The 16629-nt window shown below is 42.5% G+C and overlaps 1 long non-coding RNA gene across 2 annotated transcripts in view; it reads right to left on the minus strand.

The window, feature by feature from the left end:
• LOC133221331 (uncharacterized) overlaps positions 1-15554 on the minus strand; it is a 100361-nt gene extending 84807 nt beyond the window's left edge. The window contains exon 1 of one of the 2 annotated variants that reach the window (XR_009727973.1): positions 15353-15554. This is a non-coding gene — a long non-coding RNA (uncharacterized LOC133221331). The remainder of the gene's footprint in view (positions 1-15352) is intronic. The other variant, XR_009727972.1, reaches the window with a different exon arrangement.
• Between the last annotated feature and the right edge of the window lie 1075 nt (positions 15555-16629).

The raw sequence follows: 16629 nt of genomic DNA on the forward strand, positions 1-16629 counted from the left end.
TTTATTCCAGACTTGTGCCTCAAACCGTTGTTAGTTCAGGATCCCCAGAGTATCCCATGAATACTGTCCACAACCACATTTAGGACCCAAGAAATTCTTCTCTATCCCAGGAGAGACAGAGCAGTTGGACTATTCATTTGGCTGCAGTTAAACCCTTTAGTAAGCACAGTGTCCTTGTACTCAGCCAAGCACTGAGAAATATTTCATTTTTCACTTGTTTCCAGAAATATAGGAGAAAAGGTCTTTAACACATTTACTAGAGATTCCCTTTACTTGTTCCATTGATTTCAGACATAATATATGCAAATGTAGGTACTTTATCAGTGTCATAAAGCCTATTATCTATTGAATTTCAAGTCTGGGGTAACTCCCAGCAACCAAATACATTATTTAATAATAATTCTGTCATAAGTGAAATCCTTCCCCAAGATAGATACTGAAAGCAGCCTGCCCACATAGCAAAAAACAGCAAGATACTTAAACTTTTTCAGAGGCTTTTCAACAGGGTCAGACCTGTGAAAGTGGCTATTACAGTGCTTTTATTTCATCTAAAATATTGAGCAAGATTGCTTATAGCAGAGGACTAAGTGGGCTTCCTATTTTGTTCACCCTCTTGCTCTACACTGTTCCAGGATCCTGCATTTTCTCTGTAATCCTTATCCAAAGTAGAATATGAAAATAGGTTTTTCCAAAATGAATACTGGGAGTTGTTGACCAGATGATAAAGATTTTAATATTCATAAAACCAGAATGTCAAAAAAACACATCCTGCAGGAGAGTGTTCCCAAGTCATAATTGTCATTCCCAAAATGCATGCAATACTAGTAGGAAAAGTCTTGCTCTCTCCTCTCTCTGACATGAGGTAGACACAAAAGACTGAGAATTACCCGCTGGAAGTGTTCAGCTATTCTTTTTTATTCTTGTCTATGCTGGCCAGCAAGCCAAACCAGTTTTGATTTCCATCTCTTTTATTTGTATATTGTTCAATCAGACATGGGCCAATTCCACATTAAAAATAAATATGCTATGTCACCATCATGAGCTGCACTGGCCAAGACCATAACATGTTGCTGGTTAAGGCTGTGCAAATAGAGTATCCCCTAAAGCAAGAAGAATGGGCACCTGCACTCATGAGAACCAAGGAAGCAGCCAGTCTGGCACTTCAGCAGTTCTGATGACCCTGCAGAGGATTATCAGCTCCTAACCCTGCAGTGGAAAGACCTGAGCCTCCACAGCCTACAGGGAAGAGAAAAAGAAAAGCAAACCTCAGATGCAGGTGATGTTTTTAGTCCTGGTTTTCCACACCACGAGGAAACAAAAGAATGGCAAGAAAACTCATCCATTTCTACACCAGCAACCTGTAAGGTACTGAAAGTGCAGTTCCCCAAAGTACTACAATATAAATACTTCACCACTAGCCTTCTGCACCCCAAGGGCTAGTCTTCTCCTAGCTCCCCCCATCTGCAGTGCAGTTCTTACAGTAGGGTATTTCATGGCAAAGATCAAAAACTTAACACCATCCTATGTATGCCTCTGTACTCTGCATCTGCCAGCATTGCCCTGATTTTCATACAGTAAGCAGTGGGCTTGTGGCACATGTGTGCTATTGGAAGTCCAGAAATCTGAGTTCAGTTTCCACGCTAATATACATCTTCTGTTTATAACTAAAAGCTGCACTAATTTAACTTAAAATTAATTTTTGAACTCTGGCAAGAGGCTTTGTACAGATGCATATTTCCATTTAGACTAAGCTTTTTCAGGTGCAGATCAAACTTGGGAACTTGAAATAAACCTGGTTTACACTGCAGTAGATTGCATTTGCAGATTTCACATCTGAATCCATTCGATTCATATTGAATCTATTTAATCTCCATTTTTAGTCTCCATTCCCTGCTTTCTGTGCCTATTTAAGTGTTAATCTCTGCCTTGTTCATATGAAGAAATTCACATATTCATGCCAAAATGAGAAATGCGGGTAGAGATTTTATAACCCTTTGTCGTGGTTTAAACCCAGCCAGACAGCTTTCACTCACTCCCCAAACTGTGCCATGAAATGAATAGTTAAAAATCATCACAAAATATGTTGACCTAATTCTCACCTATTGTAGGGAAACAGTAGTAATTTCAATTTCTTTCAAAATACTTCACAGTTTCTACAAAAGCTGTGTGTAAAATCTGGGAGAGAAAGAAAAACAAAATACCAAATATTTATTTTAATTTACTTGCACACTATGTTTCCTACTTTAACTTGATCTCTTTGCCCTGGTCACACCTCCATTGCATTCCTTTCCTTAGGTGCTGGCCACCTCCACCATATGTTCTCCAAAGGCCTCCTGTCCACGTTATTTTGACTGGTATTTTAATTTGTCTCCACACTTGCTCTCTTGCTTTGCCATTTCCTCTAGGGCCAGCTTTGGTCCTCCAAGGCAAATGAACCTTACTTCCCACAATTTCAGATCTTTTCTATGACCCTCCTTCAGACTTGCATCCATGTATTTCTTTATATGCCACTGCACCACTTCCCCCCCCCCCCCCAAGAAGAAAACCAAACAAGCAGTGTAGTTTCATCATTTTGCAAGCCCCTCTTTTGCTCTGCTGGGCTAAAATATAGAAGCTCGAGTCTCAGAGTACCTTTCTTAATTAAAGATGAACTTCAGCCTTCATACCATTAGCATTGAGCAGTCATCAACACCTGCACAACAGCAGATCTGCATTTGTCTTCTGGAAACTTTGTCCTCCCACAGTCCCCATGACAATGGTCCTCATTAATCACTTCCACTGCGTCCCCTTATCATCTTCTTTCTACCTTGCCTCTCCCCAGTCCCAGTTTCTAGGAAGATTTCCTGGCCTTTACTGCCTCTCCTTTCTGCAAGGCGATAGCACAACACATACACCCAGGTCTAGCAGGGTAACTTGCCCTGCAGCTTCTCTGCTGCACCACGTAAAAGTCTCTGGCTGGCTTGTCTATATGGGTAAGGAAGCTCAACATGGGTAGAAATACCCTTTTAGTCTTCTCTGAAGTGAGCCTTGTTACCTCTCTCACCAGTCATTTTGGGCCATCCTTTTTGTCTCATCCACTGGCCTTTAGCTAGATCTTGACTTTATTGTTCTAGGTCCTCTTATTAATACTAAGTAGCCCTTGCAGAGTCACACCCAAACAACCTAAAACACAGCCTTCCACGAACCTCTGTATGAATGTAACATGGACCCTCTTACAGTATCAGTAGGATAAACATGTGCCACCATTGTATGTATGCAGCTTTGATCCACTGGTCCCCTACAGGATTCTGCTGCAAAGACCAATTGATCATTAACTACATTTTGTTCATAAGCTCCTTGGGAAGGCACCATATTTTGTTGTTTGCCTGTGTATTGCCTAGAGCAATAAGGTCCCTTCACACCATCGCAGTGTCGATAATATATACTCCCAACTGTGCTAGGTGCTATACATACATACAGCAACACGTAGTAGATTGGCACTACCACTTTTTTCTTTGTTGTCTGCTAATCTAGGTAACAGATGATCACAAACAGAAGAATAAATGACCTTGCATTATATAATTTCACATCCCAAACAGTTAAAACCAACGCATATTTGTAAGCAATTTGACTGGAAAAAGGGTGACACTACTAATGGAGGTAATCTGAACCACAATAGAAAGTACAGGCACAATATCACCAAAGGGATACCTAGAGTAATTTGTAATATTTTCCAGTAAAACAGAGATTTTGTTAACCTGTAGTCATCAAGATATGGTAGGATACCTAAGATACTGAGGAAAAAGAAACTCTTTTCACTAGCACATAATAGCAGCAACAGTAGCAGTCATGCAATACGAAAAAAAATTGACCTCAAGTTCACCACCACTGGGAGATAAAACCCCAAGGTTTGGGTATCTGCTCCTACCTAGTCTCTTTCCATGGGCCTCTGCACAACAGACTGCAGAAATCAGGCGAACACTCCTCTTTATGAGAGAACTGCTAGGCTGCTTTGGTTTCGCTGTGGAATAAGCATTAACAAACTGTATAACCAGAAGTGCCACTCCAGCAGCGCACATGGGTACCCACAAATTAATGCTACCTTCTCAGTGATAGCATCCCATTCATGGGTCATACTCAACCAAACTTCAACCCTCTTACAGTTTCCTCCAACACAGCCCATGCAGACCACAGAGCAGGCTGCAGAAAGGTTCAGAGCTGTGCTCACTTGCAGCATACACAGCCTGCAAGAGACAAGGAGCACTCCTGCCATGCCCAGCATCACCTACAGGAGCTACTGGACAGCACTGCCAGGTGTACAAGCAAGTAGCACACACTCACTCTTCACAAACTCCTCCCAAGCATGAGATCAACTTTTCATTCTTACTCAATGCATAGATGTTTGCCAGAGATTAAAACAAACATTGCTGTGGTTTCTGTTAGCATCAGATCAGGAGGACTGTTAGGCGCTAATGCTTGACATGGTAGCTCCATCTGCAAAGTTACCTCTCCACCCAGATGATCATCTCAGGGTATGCCAACCCAAGCCATTCTATGATTTGATGATTCTTAGGGGTTTTCATATATTTGTGCCACTGCTATTCTTCCATGGTGTCTTTCACCCAAAATCATTACACTGCAGTCAAAGAAGCAGACACGAGGAAAACCCTCAAGTTCCTGTGTTGCAGGGCAGAGATTGAAAGCAAACCCTCCTGGTACCCAACCTTTCTTAGCTGGCTGTATGACACCTCCTGAGCTGTGCAGCAGAAGCAGATCTGAGATTGTCTTTGAGTTATTGATGGAGCTACCACAATTTTATTACACTCCCCCCCCCCCCCCCCGTTTTCCTGGAAGCAGGAATATAAAAGGTCTCACACCCTAGCAAGTCTTGCTCCCCATCTCCTGCTGCCTGCAGCAGAGGCTGTGACAGCACACCTCTGCCATCATCAGTTCTGGAGGAACATCCCCATGGGAAAGGCACCTGAGCAAATGCAATTCTCTGTTTGATGCCCTGATCACTGAAAAATCTTTTGCTCTTTTTCACATCACACTGGCTTTTCACTGTATGATGGGAGAGGGGGGCATCTTATCTGAACTGAAGCAAATGCCAGTTCCAGGCCGCTGCTTTCCTTAAAACACCCTCATACACACTTTTCAGGCAGGCAAAGATGTTTCGCGGACACAGGCCTGATTCTGAACTCATTCCATCAACATTAAAGAGGAATTACTCCAGCAGAGTCAAAACCAGCATAAAACAAGCACAAGTGGGATAAGAATCACATCCTTCATTTCAGCCTGTGTAGCCTATTTTCCCCCTTACATAAGCCTCAACCCTCCAAGTTCAAGGTAAAAGCTTGCAATATTTCTGTGTTATTCTCGCTAATGTGACAAGAGCAATTACAGAGTCCAGGGAAGCTAAGTAACACTGCTAAAACAGTGGGTGGTCTAATGGCTTGAATAGCTTCTGTTCACTAACATTGTAGTGGGACTCCCCCAAACTCCCACTTTGTACCCTAGGTAATTCAACCGCACTCTGCAACACTGGCCTTTTTGTCTGCGACATCCTGGCAGTAGCACTGCTTAGCTGACTTGAGACGTACCCAAGTTCTTTCAGGTGGTCTGCAAAGCTAACTCACCCTTAAAAAGTTTGTCCTTGGTACCCACCATACCTCCTTTATTCTCTGTTTCAGCTGAAAGCTCTAGGCAGAAGCACACTGAACATTTTGCAAGGAAATCTGCTCAGAGACAGCTATTCCAGGTGCAGAGGCTTTTGCTGAGTACAGCATTATTTGGGGCATTCTCTGAAAAAAAAATTATCTACTTTTACAGTAAAAGAGCCATTTGCCATGTGCAATGCACTGAAATACTTTGCCACAGCAAAGTCTGGTCTAAACATGTTGTTGGCCAATAAAAGGGGGGAAACACGCTGCCAGTAAACATTTGCGTGGTATGTCTTTGAAGGCTTCAAGGCAGACTAAATGGAATAATTGTGAAGACGTATTATTTATAATACAACAAATCTTCCCCACAAGATATAGGTCTCCATTAACCTAGTACCCAACTGCTTTTAAGTGCATTTTTTAATGTGTTTACCCTGCTAAGGGAGTTATGTTTTATTATCTCCATTTTGCATTTGGGGAATTGAGGTACTAGGAGATTAATAGATTTGCTCGAGGTTACATAGCAAATCTCCAGCAAAGCACAAATGCAGACCAAGTGTCCCAGATTGTTCTTCTCCACTGGATGTATCCATCGATATGCCAGGACACATTAAAACATCAAAGGTCTCTTGTGATGTGACTTTTTCCTGTATAAAAAAAAGACCAGTCTCATGCAAGAAGGAAACACTGTACTGGAGTCAACAGAAGTTTGTCTGTTTACACAAAAGCTGAAGCAAAGCCTGAAGTTGTTGATGGAATATCCTCATTTTTCCAGCTACCCAGCGCATTCAACCCAAATTCACAACTACTTTTTCACTGATGAAACCTGCTGCATCTGGCAAACAACCTATTCACTGATAAAGAGTCACCGACACACAGTCATATATTTCACCTACTATCATATGGATCACGAATCATAGAATAGTTAGGATTAGAAAGGACCTTCAGAACATCCAGTTCCAACCTACCTGCTGTGGGCAGAGACACCACACACTAGACCATGTTACCCTCTGTCCAACCTGGCCTTGAGCACTGCCAGGGACAGAGCATTCACAGCTTTCTTGGGCAACCTGTTCCGGTGCCTCATCACCCTTACAGTAAAGAGCTTCTTCCTTGTATCAAACCCAAACTTCCCCTGTTTAAGTTTTAACCTCTTACCCCGTGTCCTATCACTACAGTCACTAATGAAGAGTCTTTGCTTCACATCTCCCTCAAGCTTAGTGGAACTACAAAAGGGTTCAGCTTTGAAAGTCTGCCCACATACTGAAGCTGCTGGATGTGGCTTTGAGACCCCTTCTATGGGAAAATGGTTTTCTGGATTGGTTGGTGTGGTTTTCATCTTGACACAGTGAAGAAGTGTTGGGAGACAACATCTGAATCTTTCACTGTATTGTACACCACTGTGTAGGGGAAAACCATTGGGGTGGATTGTTTTATGAGATTCAGTGCAGAAAACCTATTTTACTATGTCCTCTTTATCAGCTCTCCATTAAGTCAATCTACCTGAAAGCAAGACCCATAGTGCTCTCCAGACCATGGCAGAGTTCAGGGAACTGAGAATACTGCAAACCCCTCTCTCCTATTCCTCAAATACCAATTTAGCCACCTCACTCAATCCTCCCTGGGAGGAAGAGACACCAACCAGTGCAAGGAGAATGTTATAGCTTTCAACAGGATGACATTTCCATTAATTTCCAAGCTCCAGTTTAAACCTAAGAGGAGTTTGAATAAGATGGCTGATGGCAATGGGAGCATGGCATTCTATGCCACGCATGATCTTGTCAGTCCATAAACTGAGATGCCATAAAACCTCTCTGCACTACTACAAAAATAAGAAAGAACCAAGGACTTTGCCTAAAGCATCTTACTTGGGAAGGCAGTCCTGGGACCTTAGATTATTCACTTCCAATACTAAAAACTCGCTTTAGCAAAAAGTGAGTTACACCAGGTAAGTTCTATGGAGAACATGAGACTGGTGACCTCTTTCTCATCAGCATGAATTATGGATACACTTTCTTAGAATAGTTAGGGTTGGAAAGGACCTTAAGATCATCAAGTTCCAACCCCCCTGCCATGGGCAGGGGCACCTCGTACTAAACCATGTCACCCAAGGCTCTGTAAAACCTGTCTTTTAACATTGCCAGGGATGGAGCATTCACAGCCTCCCTGGGCAACTAATCTGTGACTCACACTCTCACAGTAAAGAATTTCCTCCTTATATCCAATCTAAACTTCCCCTGTTTAAGTTTTAACCCATTACCCCTTGTCCTATCACTACAGTCCCTAATGAAGAGTCCATCTCCAGCATCCCTATAGTCCCCCTTCAGATACTGGAAGGCTGCTATGAGGTCTCCACGCAGCCTTCTCTTCTCCAGGCTGAACAGCCCCAACTTTCTCTGCCTGTCTTCATATGGGAGGTGCTCCAGTCCCCTGATCATCCTCGTAGCCCTCCTCTGTACTTGTTCCAACAGTTCCATGTCCTTTTTATGTTGAGGACACCAGAACTGCACACAATACTCCAAGTGAGGTCTCGCAAGGGCAGAGTAGAGGGGCAGGATCACCTCCTTCGACCCCTGGTCATGCTTCTTTTGATGCAGCCCAGGATACGGTTGGCTTTCTGGGCTGCAAGTGCACACTGAAGCTGGCTCATGTTCATTTCCTCATCAGCCAACATCCCCAAGTCCTTCTCCGCAGGGCTGCTCTGAATCTCTTCTCTGCTCAGCCTGTTGCTTTGTCTGGGATTCCACCAACCCAGGTGTAGGACCTTGCACTTAGCATCATTAAAATTCATAAGGTTGGCAACACTTTACCTCACAAAACATCAGTGGCAAACTTCAGTAAGTCTGCTCTGCAAGTCATCACATCTAAGTCACCTTCATGACTTAAGCAAGCAAGATTTAGTCCTCACTGCAAAGCTGCCACCAAAGAGAGCACAAGCAGGCTTCATTCAGCAAGCAGGTGCAGATTGCATTTTCCATTTGAGGGATACATACAGGTAAACAGCAGCAATGCACTTCCAGGCTGCTCCATGCCTCATGTCACTTTGTATATGGTTACCCCAAGGAGGGAAGGTGATTTCAAGGCAAAACACAAAACTGAGTAGCTCAGATATCCTTACCTTTCTTCGCCAAGGTAAGCCTGACATGCAGAACACGATACTGTGCCTCCAGCACAGTGTCTAGGCTGCTCAAGACATGCTCAACATCCCCCCCACTTGAAGATTATTTGGTATCAAATGTTCACCAGTGTTTTGAACAGCTAAACAATGAATTTTCCCACTGCCTCTCCTGCTAATGACGAGCAAAAAAAGAATCCCCTAGGGAATTTCCCTTCATCTGCTCACGAGTGCCACTTCGCTAGTCACATTTATCTGACAAATCTTACAGATGGCTTGGCACGAGCCTGCAACAAGCACACCATCTTTGGAGCTGGGATTGGCCGCACAAGCCACGCGACGCTTTCTTTGGCAAATTGGGCAAGCCTGCAGCAGAGCCCCATACTCATAGCAGCAACCAGAGAAACACCCTTAGAAAATTTACAACACCATCCAGGACTGTTTCAGCAGAAGACACCAATAAAGGTGATGGCATTTCCGACACTACAGCCACGCCACAAGGAACAGTCTCTTGGCATAAAAGTTTTGCTCTGACCCAGAAAGAAAGATAATCCTGGAAAATGATTCTCATTGAGTCAGTTTTCCTGCTGTTATTGTACTGAATGCGTTTCTGTTAAAGATGAATTTTCCCCATTAAAATAATGGGGAAGAGAATATGAAGACCCAGCTGCAGACCACATTTTAAGAAGGTTTTTGTTTGTTTTCCAACACTGTCAGTGAAAAGTTGGTTGAGTCTTCTGAGCTCTTTCCAGATGTGTACTTTCCTCATGCTACATACTCAACTGTAATTCCAGTTTGAAAGCTGGTTGACTCAGGCAAATGAATAGCAGGATTTTGAAACAGATACAAATAGTAAAACTAAGGCTTTGTACAATCCCATAGGTACTATAGATGGGACTGTCCAAACACAGACCGTTCTAATCCACCAAGAAAATGCCCTTAAGACCTGTTCAGAGTCAGACTTAAACCCATAAAATCCAGGAAATTCAGAGATAAGCCTGGATATCTGGACTGATATTCTGTCCTCAATTCACCTTACTGGGTAAATGTTAATGAATGCATTTGTTTGTTCCATACAGTTCTATGCAGGGAATATCTACAATCTGATATTATGGGAGGAGGTGATTTTTTTTTTCTCCTGTATGTCTGTGTGTAGGAGTTGCTCAATATAATTTATTCTCTTTCACAATAAGAATTTACAGCTCCTCGATCCTTTTAGAGCTATGTAGGGTCTGCCTTGTAAAGCTTCAAAGAGGAGGCCTCAAAGAAAAATCGGTTATTACAGAAACGTGGCTGATTTTCAGTACTCCACAGTCTCTACTTTCCATTCATACTAAGCTGGTATTCTAGCACAAGACATCATCCATTCACAGAGGATCTGAACCCAGACCTTTATAGGCAACTTGAGACGGAGTTCCCCAGTCAAGATCAGAGGAGAAGTGGAGCACACAACAGCTTTGCTTTGGAACAATAACCCACATATGCCTGCTGCAACAACCTGCATAGCAGAGTTACCATATTGAGTACAAGCAGAAGAACAGCTATACCGGTCCATCTAGCCCAGCATCAACTCTCCTGTAGCAGTCAGCCAGAAGACAGTAGAAGCAAGGCAACCACTTATGCTATTTCCCTCACATTTCTACTAGCCTCCAGCTGTTTTCAGATCAAGGTATTTCCTAAGCAGATGTGGTTTCTAGCTACTTACTAATCCTCCATGCATTTCTTTACACAAACTTATCCAGTCATCCTTTGAACCCTAACAAGCTTTTAGCCTCCACAGGCACCTTTGGCAGTTAATTCCTTGTGTCCACTACCACTTGCATGGAGAACACACATCTCCTTTTCTCTGCTTTGGGCCTGGCTTCTCCTAGTTCATTTAATGACCTGAATTGATGTACTGCCACAGAACAAACAATCCCTGCTCACCACCTGACTGCTGCTTTGCAGAATTCACTCCTACCCCACCAACATCTCTTCCTTAGGCTGAGGAGGTTCAGTACAATCGGTAGTTCCTCACATGGAAGCCATTCAGCACAGCATTTTAATCTTTCTCTTAAAGTATTCCAAGTTCTGCTATATTCAAGGTGAGCAGTCCATAACTTTTTGTGCAATTCTAGGTAGTGGCAAGTACGGTTGACGTACAAACCATCTCTTTTGTTTCCTTCTGAGCTCCGGGCACAATTCTTTCACTTCACTCTCTGGAAACACTGTCTTTCACATGTTAGAGGAGTACAAAGTAGTTAAAAGGTTTGTCCTTAGTTTTACAGGTAACCTGCAAAGTGGCAGACAAGTAGAACAAAGTCTCCAGGACCCATTTGGACACAGGGGAGTCCAGCAGAACTTTCCAATGTTGAGCCTTTGCCCTGGTGACTTAGGCAAATTCCCATTTGGACAAAGTACACTTTAAAATTTTAAAGTCATATGAAGCAGTCTTAAATTCAATTATAAAATTATGCCCAGAGAATGAATGAGAAAGAATGGGGCTATTCTTTTACCCTATCAATGATGATATCATGACATATACGTAATTTGCATCCTGCTACATTTAGGAACACATGTCTGAGCTTCCAGGTTTGCTCAGAGCAACACAAATACCAGAGTCCTGACATTCCCAATCCAGAAATTACAGCTGTGAAATCAGCTTCTAGCAAAAATGGCAAACAAAACCCACAGCCACAACTTTGCCACCATCAGCTGGTCTTCTCTCTCTGTCCCCAAAATACACAGTACAAATGAGTTTAGGCTAAGCAAATACTTCTGCAGCATGAAAAGGCAGATGTGGCAGAGACTCCAAAAGTCTGCTAAAGGTTTTGCTATTGCCAGCTGATTTGATGTAAAAGATATGCAGATACTACTGTGATGGGCAGCCCTGCAAGCCCATAGGATAGCTAAAACTTCCATTTATGACAAAATTAAACCTGGTTAAAAAATGGCAGTATTCCATTGAAATCAATAAGGTTGCACCTGTGAATGCCAGCTGTGAGTTGAGTCAATTTGAGGTTCTCAAATGATGTAAAGTGCTCCAGGAGGAAAGATGCTATATTTAGGTGCCATATTATTGCTATGTAGACATTTTCATAACCCCTAATTATGGGGCTTTTTTTGCAAGCTCTGTAGTATTAACTGGATTGGATAAATATATAATTAGAGAGTGTTTCAACATGCACACTCTTGATGCTGGAAGCTTTATCAGCTCTTTCTTTTCTTCATGACCTGTTTTGCTTTGCTTTTAAAGCTGTTTCTATCAATTATGGTAAGATTCACTCAGAGCCCCAGTAAAGGGTCACTGTAGACATCCCAGCAGAATAGATCTACATTTATGTTCCAGAACTCTTCTGTTTTCAGGAAAGACAGCTCTAGGGTGACATTGACAGAAGCTGAGCTGATCAGACGGGGGGGGGGGGAATAGGAAAAAAGAGGAGGACATACACAACAACGATGAAGCTTTCAGATGTTCCCTGACCCCAAATTATTTATAGGATAAGAGTTTCTACTCTGATACCTTTGATAGAAGATCTGCTGCCTAAATACTTGCTTCATCCTGCTCCTCTCTTATGCCAGTGGACAGAAAGGAAGACCTAAGGAGGTTCATTTTCTGCATGGTACCAGGGATGCACAAATAGCTTCAAAGACTTCTAGATAGCAGGCAGATACATCCCAGCCTAAAAGAACAACCACCCTAACAAATTACTAAATTGCTTGACACAAGAAAGGCAAGCTATGGGTTTGGGAAGTTTTTTTTCAGTATCCTGCTTTACCAAATTAAAAGATACCATTAACTTTTCAATCCACTCAGTAGTCCAGGGCTGGGGGGGCGGTGAGGGGGTGGCAGGTAGGGGGTGGAGGAGGGATTAGAAAAGCAGCACCAGCATTTTCCTTCCTAGGTGTTGATAAAGTCTGTTTTACCCTTTATTGCCAAGAAAAGAAAAAAAAAAAGCTTTAAGCAAATAACACTTGTTCTCACTTTTCTGATCAGGCATGACCAATAAATTATTTGGCAGGTTCTTTCAACTGTGTTTATGAACCTTTTCCCCTTGTGCCAGCTTACATCCAGTGAGAATTTGAAAAGCTAAATTAAAAGTATAAACACTTCAAAACAGAAGTTAAGAATAGAAAGAATTAAGGATATTGCTAGAGTGACATGATACGGATGCTGTATTATTAAACAAACAGCTCACAATGGCATTATGACATGAGTAATAATTCCTGATGCCATGAACATATTGCAGAAAAGAACAATAGCTGCTATTACCAGCTATGGAGACAGAGAGAGCACAATACCAAGAGGCTGGCTGCTGACTGATCTAAAGCAAGGGTTTTTACTAGCCAACAGGATAAATTCACACGTGGTGCAAATGGGTGCAACAAGGGAAGTTCACGGAATTGCAGCATCTTCAGTTAGGCTCTGATATTGCACCAAAAGTACTATGGGCTTTGCTCTGTGCGGTCTTGCAGCCTGCTTATGGCTGTAATTGACTTGAGAATTCCAATTTTGTAGGATTTTGAACCTCCTTTGCACAGGTGTGAATAACTGAATTTGGCCCTACATTAATGCTAACAGATTTTTAAGCCCAGCAAGTCACAAAGCACCTCTGAATTGTCCTAATGTTCAACATCATCACAATAAAGTCCAACAGAGACAGGGTGCTGGTGGTTATCAGCAGATGGACTGGTTTGCCATTCCTTTTGTTGTTATATCTAGTAACTCTGGAGTAAGACTGGTGATGCTAAAGAAGATTACCGTGAGAGTTAGCATATTCACAGGCTTGACAGACAAAGCATGGAATCAAATCCTGGGGTGCACTTACAGCATGTGCTTCCTGTAATTGAAAATCTATTTGTGGCACAGAGAGCAGAAAAAGCTTTCATTTGGGGTAAAACTTAAACATAAGCTTTACTTCCCCTGTTTGATGCAGTAACCCCATTCAAGACAGTATGGTCTGGAAGCAATGTACTCCAAGATTCACATGTCTACAACTGCCATGGGGTGGGGGGTTAAGAACAAAGTAAGGGAACCTACCCATGAAATATAGGGCTTGATTCATTGTCACACACTGTTAACATAGTGATTTGACCACTGTGGTGTGCAGCTAATATAAACAGAGACAGCTTAAATCCTAAGTATCTGTAGCTATCACATAGTTAATAAGAAACACTCAGCACAGAGGTTTAGATGGGCTCACTCTGCCCAAGTGCTGCCCAGCAGCTCCCAGTATAGGAAGCATGGCTCAATGCAAAACGTGTGACCAGGGTGCTATGGTGTTCTGCGTTTCTCAGCTTTTACAGCAACACTGGGGACCCCTGACAGCTATCCTAAAGGCAGCCTCAAGGTTGCTCCAAACTGTGCTAAAGTCCAAACCAGCTTCTGAACAATTTCAAAGCACAGGTTAAGCAAAAGTGGTTTGCTGCACTCTCTTGGATGTGGAGCTGGCTGGAACACAGCCACATCTGAGAACAGGCTGCCTTCGCTTTAGCCGTCACAGGAGCACATACTTAATGCAAGACAGCATACTTAAGATGAGGCACCCCAAAGCCAAGAGAACTACTCAAAGCAGTGGGCAGCTACACTGGATTACCTCCAATCTATCATCAGGGTCCCCCAAAAACACATTTTACTACAGAGGCATTAACAAGGCAAAGTTGATTTGCTTAGAGAAAGCCTTGCTTTTCTTGTCTGTGTGTTTGCACATAAAACGCACGCTCACCCATGCAAACATGCCACCCCGATCAAGTCAAACATACACAATGCATTTAAGACATAAATAAATAGTTATGAGTCACTGATAACCACCTCATAAATTACATGGTCTTACAAAGTATCACTGCTAAAGATAATTCATACAATTGGATACAAAATATGTATGTATGACTCTCATTAGGACAGATAAGAGTTGTTTGTTTCCTTTCAAAGAGCCTAAGGCCTCAATTTACAAGGTCCTGAATCATTTTTTTTTAAGCTTAAAGCCCCACATCTGTAGGTCAGTTCCAAAACCTGACCCAAAACCAAATCCTAATAGAGCAAACCTGAACCCAGCGAACATAGCGAATAGGAGATGGGACAAGGGGTTCTAAAAATCCAAGAGCCCAGTCTTTTCCAGCTCAGAGGAGCCAGTTCTGCTAGAGTTAATAGCCCTTTTCCTCAAATGGATGTTGCTTCAGCATCCACTTCTCCTACCTCACTCCTGTTGCACTGGCCAGGACAAGGCTCCCCATCACTCAAGCGAGGAGCTAAGTTACAGCCGCAGTAAATCACAGCCACTGCAGCTCTTCCACAACTTGTGACAAACTCTTCTGTGGGAGCGGGCACAAGACACTCCATCCAACAAAGCAAAGAAGGACAAGATCAGCCCTGCAGCCTCCGCTTGGGCAAAACCTAAATGCCACTTTGGTACCACTTGACTGACACAGCCCAAACATGGCGTGTTTGTTTTGCTGACACATAGGTTTAAGTTTTCTCCCCAGCCACATCTTCTTTCCCGTTGGATACAATAGCCATCTTCATAGCACTTATTATAACATATTGCAGCAATAACGTGCAATTATCCTCAAAACAAAGCAAAAGCTCAAGATAAAAATAACAGGCACTGAGCACACTTACCAGCTGGAGGAAAGCAGTGAGGCAGTACTAGCTGCAGCCTACTACAACACAGCCATTTTAGAACTGCAGCTGCCTCTCTCAAGCCTGTTTTGAAAGACCAGTCTACAGGAGGACACACCAGAAGATGAGCTCTCTCCAAAAGAAGGTCCAAAATGAGAAAGAGCAGGCAGCAGCAAGGCTCAGCAGAGCACTCATTAGGCAGAGATGTGCCTCACCTGGGGTCTGTGTGCTTTGCAGCTGGATTCAGTGATTGCATTTGGGCCAGGAAAGATCTTGAATTGCTTCACCACCTGGGAGGGCTGATCCTTTCACTAGGAGAGATCTGTCAGGTGGCCAGCAAACACAGCTCTCATCCTAGGTCTTCCTTGATGGTGATGTCTGACCTAGGGAAATCAATACACCTCTCAGGTTTTCTTCTTGCCCTTTTTTCTGTTTTGCTGGGTATGCTTACTTTGTCCAAGACAGACTCAGCTGACCTTACTGTTTCCAAGCTTTCACAAAAATGTACCTTGAAAGCAGGTTATAGTAAGGGAAAAAAACAGTTTCAAGAACCAAAAAGAGAAAGCCTATGAATTTAATAAAAGTATTTGCTTAAAATTCTCAGCAGCAGATAACAAAGATGGTAAACCTAATGAAGTACAAGGAAACTATGCATATCTCACATCTCTGATGGCTTCAGAGATCTTTCAGGTTAAAATGGCATGTGTATAAAACTTGACATCTCTGCTTTGTACAAGAAAGTCTGTTTAGAGCTGCACACATTCAAGGAGGGCCTCTGTTGAATAGAATTGGCCAAATCAGATTAAAAACCCAGTATCTATGATGAAGGCTGCAAGCTGCCTGCTCGGAGAGGTTCCAGTGATGTGAACCAGAAGTTGCTTGCATGTGGGCAGACCCTAAATTTGATACTGGAATTTAAAAACAAATTAAGGTTCCCATGCAATATTGACTTTTTTTTTTTTTTTCCAGGGTAAAAGATTTTACAGCATGGAATGCTATATGCAGTGGTTACATGAGTCCAAGTAATTGTACCAATTATATAATTTGATATAATTGCACTAATTACATAAACACATAATAATGAAATATAAGTTATTCCAAGAGCTAAACTGGAAGAACATTAAAGAACCTAAATCTGCTCCCACTTATTCTAGTACAAATCAGAAACAATTCCCCTGAAATCAATGAAGGTACCCAAATAAAATTGGCCCCTCAAATTACAAGCGGTCAGGTAAATCCAGCTTTGGTTCAAGGGTACTGACTGGGCAAGCAAATGA

The sequence above is a fragment of the Neopsephotus bourkii genome, unplaced genomic scaffold (assembly GCF_033783945.1).
Source record: "Neopsephotus bourkii isolate Nb327-2 ecotype Australia unplaced genomic scaffold, CSIRO-AGI_Nbou_v1 NB_1526, whole genome shotgun sequence".
In the NCBI taxonomy this organism is placed as follows: domain Eukaryota; kingdom Metazoa; phylum Chordata; class Aves; order Psittaciformes; family Psittacidae; genus Neopsephotus; species Neopsephotus bourkii.